Genomic DNA, 10,288 nt, shown 5'->3' on the forward strand with positions numbered 1-10,288 from the left:
TATAGACCCACTTGATACCTTTGAATTGCATGCAGTGCATTCAAACTCAGTTTAACTTAGTGGTTTCTTAAATGTTTAATCTAAGAGCAGTGGCATTCAAATTTAAGTGAATATAAAAACTATGGTGGTGATGGTGGAACAGGAGGACGAAGGAATTATATTTTCAGATTCTACAGCCCAAACCCCAAGATCCTAACTCAGGATCTAGAACATGCACTTTCAAACTCATAGCCCAAGTAATTCTGAAGCAGATGGTTCCAGGATCACATCCTTGTATATGAGTGGGTGGCAGGGAACGAACTAGGAAATACTAATGTGGGTCCAAGGAGAAGGACTCACTGGCACTGAGAAAGGAAGCCTGGAGAGCTAGTTGGCAGAATGCCATTCTTTCTGGGTTCTATGTCTCCATATTGCACCAATAAACCCAAATTGATGTTGTAGGGTTTCACTGAAGAGTAAAGTGATCTGTGGCAACATTCTCTGTTTTGAATTACTCTTCAAGGCCACCTGCAGGAATACATCAGTGTTGACTATTTCCTTATTTTGAACAGAGCATACCAGAAGTTGTTTAACAGACTTTGGTATTTAAGTCAGGAAGTGGAGTAGGGGCTGAGGGGTGGAGTTGGTAGAAGGAAAGTCTAATAGAATCCCATTATTGTAGGTTGAAACAGTTTGTAACCAATCAGTAGTGGTTCTTCTGCAATCATTAATCCAAGTGCTTAAGCTCAATTGTATTATAACAAATAAATGAAAAAATTAGCAGTTGATCATTTAAAAGGATAAGTAAAACAGTTCCGGTCTCAGCTGCAACGTGTAAAGAACTTGGAGGCTCCCATCTTTACACCATGAAAAAGCTGAACTAACTGAAAATCAATGTTTCTTAGACTTGTCAGAGAAATTGAGGTCACGGGACAAACTGCTACCCTGAAAGCTGGAAAGACAGGTGAACACAGAGAATCACAGCCAAACACAGCTGACATCAGCTTATCTGGATTAGAAGCTACTGGAGCCCAAAACTGGTAAAAACACTTAAATGATAATTTTGATGAGTGGCTAGAGTCTGAGTGCAGACTAGCTTGAGAGTAAGAACTGTTGGGGGCCCAGTCTTTGGGGAGCCTCCACACTTCCTTGTAATCCCCAGGTTCTCATGCTGAACAGCCAAGAAAACAATTCACCAATTTCTTGCAGGGAGAGGGCAAAATAAATCATTTTGAGAAATATCCATTCTTTATAACAAAAGCCCAATCTCTAAGAAAAACAATTTTGCCAGACCCTCATCCACCTGAGGGAAGAGCAATTATCCAACTCCAGTTCCTTCTAACTCTCCCGTCTCACCTATGGAGAGATAAAAGCAAGTTTAGAACCTCTGTAAAAGTCACAGCCCAGGGACACAGACCCACTAAAAGACTGAGATTCAATCATAAAATTGTAGAACGTTTCTCAACCCCCCCAAACCCTACCATCACATCAACAGGGCTTCAGTATAATAATAGTGGATTACAGCTGAAAGAGCTGCAAGACAGAAATTCTATTTAAGAAGCAGTTCTTTGGGAAACCCAAGATGAGAGGATATATAAACAAGGACATTAAAGAAAACTGAAGCCTCTGTCACCTACAACTACAATAAATATTAAACATGGCCCAAGTCCCAGTCAGATTAACATAAAACCTCACACTAGTTCCTATTATCCTAAGCATATCCAGCTTTCAACAAAATATTACAAGGCATGTTATGAGGCAAGAATAAAACACAGTCTAAGGAGCAAAAGCAAGCATAATAACCAGACTCAGAGATGGCATAGATTTTAGAATTATCAGTTAGGGAATATACACACTATGATTAATATATCAAGGTCTCTAATGAAAAAGTAGACAACATAGAAGAACAGATATGTACTGTAAACAGAGAGATGAAAAATATAATAAAATAAACAGAAAATGGTAAAGATTAAAAACTGTAATTAAAATGAAGAATGCCTTGGTGGGCTCATCAGTAGACTAAACACAGCCAAGGAAAGAATAAGTGGACTTGAAGATATGTCACTAGAAACTTTCTAACTGAAATGCAAAAAGGAAAAAAAAAAAAGAATAAAAATTCAAGAACTAGAACATCTAGAACTGCGGGATAATTTCAAAAGGCATAACATTTCTGTAATTGAAATACCAGAAGGAGAAGAAAGAGAAAACAACACAGAAGAAATATTAATATTTATAATGTCCGAGAATTTTCCAAAATCAGGAACAGACACTAAACTACAGGTAAAGGAAGTTTAGAGAATACCAAGCATGATTAATACTAAATAATCAATACATAGGCATGTCACATTCAAATGGCCGAAAAACCAAAGAAAAAGAGAAAACTGTAAAATGAAGGCAGAGCAAAAAATTATGCCTTACCCAAAAAGGAATAAGGATAGAAGTTACATTGGACTTCTTGTCAGAAACCACGCAAGCAAGAAGCGAGTGAAATATTTAAGAGCTGAAAGAAAAAAATCAGCTTAGAATTCTCTACTCAGCAAAATTATCATTCAAAAAGGAAACATAAAGACTATTGTAAACAAAATAAATTAATTAATTAAAAAAAGAAAAAAGCTTCATTAAGCTCTGAGACAGGCCTGGGCCTTCCGGGAACAGAGTATTTAAACAGCTTTTATTTAGAGAGAGTAACTTGATTTTCTGTTTTTAGAAATAAACAAATAAAAGAAAATCCCTACATTTCACTCACCTAGTAAAACCACCTCCCTTGTCTCCGTTGCTAAAATGACATTAATTTTTATTTTAGTAACAAAGGGCACAGGCATCATATTGCTTTTTTTGTAGTTATATGATGTTGGGCAAGTAAGTTAACTTATTTGTGGCTTGGTTCCCTCATCTACAATAGGTACAATGATAACACCTACCTTACAGGGACTTTTGAGGATTTATAAGTCAATATAAGCAATTAGTGCAACCATTCTGATTATTATCCATGAGGAATGGAAATCAATCAATCTACCCAGGGTTGATTATGCAAACAAATTTTTAACTTATATGTATACTATTCAGGCCAATTCATTTTGTCCCTCTTTTTCATCAATTCTCTTTGTATTAATGATGCCTAATTCTACATTTCTAAGATCTCGCTCCTTAACTTCAGATTTAAATATGTAAATACCTGCCAAATGTATACACTTAGTCACCAAAGGCATTGTACATTTACTGTATCTAAGACTTTCCCACAGGCCTTCCTATTATATTGATAACTTACTTTAAAATTTACATTAAAAATTTACTTCATAAACAGTGTGGAGTATTTTTAAGTTTTAAACAATTATACAAGTTAATTTCATGCTACACTCCTGGGGGGTTTAGTTAGTATTACAAGTACCCCAACAGAAATCAAGCTCCAAGGGTTTTTACTAAATATTTGAATTACCATTATCAAAATCTAAGACCCTCGAGTAAGTAATTAGCCTAAGGGCTATTAGAACTTTTAAAAAAATAATTATTAAAGATATGAATGTGTTCAAGAAAAATGACTGGCTATGTTCTACTGTCTTCATTTACACAAACATGGAGTAAGAATCCGACAAGAGCCTGAGGCTAACATGCCAGTCGTGGGGCAACCCCCCACTCCAAACAGAACTTTGTAACCCAACCAGGCCAGAAGGCTGGCTGCCCCTTTTCTCAGAAAGTTCCAGAATCACTTCTCCTAAGCCTTTTCTGCAAGGTGCTATTCAGGTGGCCGGTGCAGAGTGTGGCACTGTTCTTGTGGCTTTTGGCTAAGCACGTTTGGGCTTTTAGTAGAACTTGGCCTAAGACTGGCTTTCACAGTGGCACACCATCTAGTAGCAAGGTTGTGGGGAAGAGAAAGCTTAGACCCCACCTACCTCTGCTCCACCAGAGGCTACCATATTTACCAAATAAGGTGATGTCTTCTGATCTGCCAAATTGGGTTTAGAACAGTTTGCATCTATTTTTTATTTGTTAACTGGCCCTACAGTTCACCGAGATGCTCAAGTCTTGAAGGTAGAAGTTATCCTAGATTATTTGCTTTCCCTAACTTCACCCATTCAATCAGTCCTCATGCCTAGTCTCTACATCCATACGTTTCTTCAACTACATCCTTGATAAATGTGCCATAATTCAGACCCTCCCTCTTATTCCTGGAACTCTAGAAACATTTTTTAACTTTTCCTCCCTCTCATCTTGCCATACCTTCTAACACACTCCCCATTGCAGCCACTCCAACATACTCAAAGTCTAACCATTTTCCTTATTCCACTGCCTTACAACATCAGCTTTCCTGGTTGGCCTCTATAATCACCTGAGCCAATCCCAATAATAAACATGTATTGCAATATATTGCAACTACGTTGTTACATGGTCTTCTGTCCCCTAGACTGAGGGTTTTGGGGTTTGGGGGGTCTTTTAGAAGGTAGGGGCGGTGTCACCCTTGTAGCGTAAGCCCTGAACACAGTATCCACCGTACTCTAGTTGCTCTTTGAAGTCTCGTTTTCATCTACCAACCTCTTCTACCTCTCCTCTAAATCACATCCCCTTTCTTTTTCAAAGAGCATTCAGAGAAAGAAAAACAAAAAAGGAAGATATTTATCAGCCTGAACATTTTCTGACATCAAACTGATACCACTTTAACCAAAAATAACTAGACATTTGTCACCTTTTCTAGTTGCCTTGATGATGCTGGGGTGAAAGAGGTACAGCTCCTCAGACCTTGCCCTGGACAGCTGGCAGGAGCAAATTGCTTACCAAGGCACAACAACTCATGCTTATGTTAAAATCTTCAGCTAATGCCGTTCAGGAAGAAAAGGTTTCTGATGAATTTCTGCTTCCCAATTCATGCACAGAGAAATAAAGAACAGCAGCCAGTGTAATTAGCAAGCAGATCTTCCAGCAACAGGATTTACACCTGGACATAAACATGTTCACTGAGGTTGGGATGAACATTTGCTAAGGTAAACACTTTTTGAAAAATTGTAAAGCTAATGATCTTGCACTGACAGCATAACCTTGAGCTTATTGCCAAATAGAATGCCAAGTGTAAACACTTAATAAAAGAAAACAAGGAATAATAATGGTCCTTCTTGTGACCCCCAGATAAGTGACACTTTGAGTGCTTTTGAGGTCAGTGGAAACACTTTCCTACTTGCTGGTAATTTTTTTTTGCTGTTTTATGTACTTTTTGATCTGACTTGATATGACTGAGAAGCACTTCCTCAGTCAGTGCAAGATGCAATAATTGCTTTTCTTCCTCTGATATCTTATCCCCAGAAGTAGAAATAATCAGCCCTGAACTGCAGTAGAAGCCAGTTATTATTTTGAAATATTGGTGAAGGCCATAGGTAAGGCTATGGTTAAGGCTCATTCTGTGGACTAGGGACATTTCTGGATTTTATCATGTGTGAGGGTCAGGAATGGAAACCACATGAAGGTAGTAGAACACACAATAAACTTCCTATCATTGGAGGTTCCAGTAACCAAACCTCTCTTAACCAGAAGAACAGCATAATGAAAGAAACACAGGGTATAGAATGAAAGGACTTGGGAATTAATTCTGTTGTCCAACCTCAAATAAGCTAGACAACTACTCTGAACTCCCAGTTGCCTTATCTCAAGAAAAGGTAGATAGTAATTTAGAGATTATAAGATACTTATGAGAATAAAATTAAATAATAATATATGTGAAGCTGACTTGTATGGTACCTGGAACAAAGAGGTCAATAAATATTACTGGGTAAGTGTGAAATAATAATAAGTATTCATCCATTCTTTAAATTAAATGATATCCATATTATAATATTTTACTTTCTTTCTTTTTACCTCTCCAACATCCCATTTCTTCCCCACATTGGGAACTGCCCATCTGCATATATGTGATGAAGTGCCCACTTTGATTATTACAGAAGCTGAAATAGGAGATATGCCCTCTACTTACTTCCAGAAAACCAGTAGCATGCACATCATCCTACTACATATTTGTTTATTTATCGTTACTGTCTGCACTTTCTTCAATACCATAAGCTTCATAAGGGAGAGCACTTTTATATATTTTGTTTGTGAGTATATCCCCAGCACATGGAATGCAACTTGACACGCAAAAAGAACCTCAGTGGATTTGATGCTTCTGTCTATAATATTGAGTTATGAACAAATAATGCAGAAATTAAGGGAGTTAAAATTTATTCCAGCTGGTGGACCATAGAAGTCAAGGTGTTTGGTGGAGGCACTCAACAGAGATGATGTCCGCAGAACCACTGAACTAGCAGAGGAAGAGTCATGCTAGAATCCACCTGACTTTCAGCTTCCAAAGACCTCCGGGTTCCTGCTTGTTTTCAAATCCTGCTTTAGCAGACTCTCCCAAATCTTGTGAGCTACTCAATATCCTTTCTATAAATCCATTTTTTCTTCAAGCAGATCTGGTTCCTGTTTCTTGAAGCTATGTGACTGATATGGAATTTATGCTTCTTTGGTGTCTATAGAAGAGTAGCTGCTAAGATCACAGTTAGTGGGAACATTATGACAGATGAAATCCCATTTTGATGGTGTCACATATGACTTGAACTGACCACCCATATGTTTAATCATCAACTAAACAACTGGGATGACAATTAGCTGCATTAGATTCATGCTCCTCCAGCTCTAATAATCTTGAATTCAACAATCACATAAACATCACTGAATACCTGCAAACAGTACCTTGAATTAGAAATAATTCTTGACTTTAAAATAGTGACATAGGTAGGCAAAGATTTTTTTAGGCCATAAATAGTACTAAGAAAAAAATATATTTAAACTTCTGCTCTTTAAAATATAATTTTAAGAAAATGAAAAGGCAAGCAACAATGGGAGAAAATATTTGCAATTTCTAATAAATGACTTCTATCCAGAATATATAAATACATATGAAAATAAATTGATATAAGTATAAAAATATAGAAAGGACTGTTACAACTCAACAATAAGAAGACAAACAAACCAATTTTTTAAATGAGCAAAAGACTTGAATAGATATTTTTCAAAAGAAGATATAGGAACAGCAGTAAGCACATGAAAAGATGTTCAACATCTTTAGTCATCAGAGAAATGAAAAATAAACTCTCATATATTGGTGGTGGGAGTATAAACCACTTTCAAAAGCATGTTATCTATTTTATATAGATAAACAATGCTTATCATAAAATCCACCTCTTCTACCCTGAGGTATTTACACAAAATAAAAACTTTTGTCCACAAAAGGCATCCACATAAATCTTCACTGGAGCTGTATTCAAAATAGCCCAAACTGGGGGCTTCCCTGGTGGCGCAGTGGTTGAGAATCTGCTTGCCAATTCAGTGGACACGGGTTCGTGCCCCGGTCCGGGAAGATCCCACATGCCGCGGAGCCCGTGAGCCATGGCCACTGAGCCTGCGCGTCCGGAGCCTGTGCTCCGCAACGGGAGAGGCCACAACAGTGAGAGGCCTGCATACCGCAAAAAAAAAAAAAAAAAAAAAGTAACCCAAACTGGAAGTGACCAAATGGTCTATCAGTGGGTGAATGAATAAAAAAATTATAATATATCTATATGACTGAATACTACTCGGCAATAAAAAAGGAGAAACTACTGATATACACAAGAGCATGAATGAATTTCAAATATTATGCTGAGTGAAATCAACCAAATTCTAAAGAGTTTGTACTATATGATTTATTCTAGCCCTAGAATTGGCAAAATAAGCTCTAATGATACAAATTTGATTAGTCATTGCTTGATGCAGGAATCAGTGGGACAAGGGGGACTAACTGCAAAAGGCATGACAAATATCTCTGTGGTGATGGAAATAGTCTATATCTTGACTTAGTGGTTAGATGGGGTATACATTTGTCAAACTCCTCAAACTATAAACTTACAATGTGTGTATTTTATTATATGTAATTTTTTTTACCTCAATAAAGCTGATAAAAAAAGATCGTTGATAATTTGAATATACAAAGCATGAGGCAGGATGTGGTAGGTGCTACCATAATGATAGAAAGTTAAATATCAAAGGAAGAAAGAAAAATTACTTTCACCTGAAGAAGTTAGACAAGGCCTAATGGAAGACACAGTGTTTGAGTGGAGGTTTCGGGTCTGGATAGCATTTCAATAGAAGAAGATGGAGGAAGAAGAACCAATAGAGTGTACAGGTGATGGCAAAGAATCAGGTATGACTGGGGTACATGTTGCATTTATTCATTAATTCAGCAATATTTTACTGATGGCCCGCTAGAACCAGACACTCTCACAGCAGACAATATGAAGTTCCTGCTTTCATGGATCTTACATTCTAACGTGGAGAGACATAGGAAAAACAAATAAATTTATAATACATCAGCTGTGCAATATATAGCTGAGAAAAGGGAAAAGAGAATTTAGGGGTGGGGGATTGGGTTGCTTTGTTAGATGAGGTGCTCAGCAAGGGCCTCTCTGAAAGGGTGACATTTGAGCAGAATCATGAAGAAAGATCACTGCATATATCTGGAGGAAGCACATTTCAGAACAAAGGAAGTGTTAACGCAAAGACCTTGAAGATGGAGCATGACAGGTGCATTCAGAAAACAGCAATGAACAAGGAAGGATGTAGTGACTCCAGGAGGAGATCAAGGGGGAGCTTGGCAAGAAATCTAGAGAGTGATGGGGATGGTAATAGAGGGGCAGAACTCACAGGGCTGTGCTTCTCATTAGTGTGCAGTATGAACCACCTGAAGATCACATTAAATCTTCAGATTTTGATTCAGGTGGTCTAGGGATAGGGCCTGAGATTTTGTATTTCCAACAAGCTCACAGGTGATGTGAGATTACCTTTAAATAAAAAGGATTAGGACCTTGGAGGATATTTTAAGGCGTAGTATCATCTGCCAGTTGCATCTCGGGGGTCAAAGGCAGATTCAGGGAAAACAGGAGGCATTTGAAATACATTCAAGAGATAATGGTGATTTGGACTAAGATAGCTATGGAGGAGTAACAAGAAATAGTTGAGTTTTTGATATGTTTTTCAAATAGCTGGAAGGACTTTTACCAACAGATTAAATTTGTCATGTGAGAGTAAGAGAGAGGTCAAGGATGACTCCAAGGATTTGGTCCTAACAAATGAAATAATATATGAATCTGTAGTTCAGGGAAAAGGGCCAATGTTGAGATATAAATTTAGAAGCGGTGAGAGTAGAGATGTTACTTCATGCCATGAGATGAGATCACCAACTGAGTGTAGAGAGATATCCTAGCACTGAGCCTGGGCATACTCTAAAATTTAGAAGTCAGGAGATTAGGTACAACTGGTAAAGGAGACTGAGTGTAAATGATACTGACCAGTGTTCTTGGCCTTCCCCAGTCAGTAGAAATTGACTAGAGGCCAGACAAGAAATTCAGGCAAGGCTTTATTGGGGCCAGCTGCAGGAGGGAGAGAAAACAAGGAACAGGTTCCCTTGCTCGCTCTCTGAGGGGAGGCAAGCTGGCTCCTTATGAGGGTAGGGGTGTGCCCAGGGGTCGGGCCAGAGGGATGGCTTAGGTGATCTGACCACCCCTTTGTGGTGTTGAGTGCAGGGGGCTTGCGCAGTATCCTTTTGCTCCCAACACCCAGTTTTTGCTCCCAGCTCTTCAGAAATGGCAGTTGGGTTTGTCTTTTTGTATCTTTTCGTCCAGAATTTGACCCAACTGCACATGCACACAGTTATTTTTAGTCCCATACAGTTTCTTTGTCTTCTGTTCCTTGAGGAGAGGTGTGTCCAAGTGCCAACACTGTAGCTCTGCAGCAAAGCATCCCAGTCTGCAGGTCTGTCTCATAAATGGTCAGTGAGGTATGAGAATCAAGAGGGTGATGTCCCAGAAGCTAAATCATGAGAATTTTTCAAGAAACATTGATCGGTGTGTCAAATCTGCCAATTAGTTGGGTAAGATGGAGACTGAGACTGGACATCGGGTTTAGCAAGGTAGGGGCCATGAATGACCTTGACAAGAGCTATTTTGTTGGAATGGTGAGTTATAAAAGCCTGATTAAAGTGGGTTTTAGAAAGAAGGAGAAAGGAGGAAGTGGAAACACTGAGTTTCTGTGGTTCTTTAGTGAAGCTCTGGTATAAGGAAGAACAGAAAAATGAGACATAACTGGAAGAGAAATGAGGGTCATGAGAAGAATTGTTATGATGGGAATTATTACTTTATGCTGTATGTTGATAGGCATGACTTAGTAAAGAAAGAAAGTTAAGGGATAATTGCTGGATGAAGTTCTTGAAGAGATGAGAGAGTGAGGTATTTAGAGCACAGTTGGAAAGAGT

The 10,288-nt window shown here is 38.3% G+C and overlaps 1 pseudogene; it reads left to right on the plus strand.

The window, feature by feature from the left end:
- The first annotated feature begins 8,133 nt into the window (after positions 1-8,133).
- LOC103068616 (E3 ubiquitin-protein ligase RBX1 pseudogene) overlaps positions 8,134-10,288 on the plus strand; it is a 60,781-nt pseudogene continuing 58,626 nt past the window's right edge.

This window comes from Lipotes vexillifer, unplaced genomic scaffold (assembly GCF_000442215.2).
Source record: "Lipotes vexillifer unplaced genomic scaffold, Lipotes_vexillifer_v1.1 scaffold1506, whole genome shotgun sequence".
Lineage (NCBI taxonomy): Eukaryota > Metazoa > Chordata > Mammalia > Artiodactyla > Lipotidae > Lipotes > Lipotes vexillifer.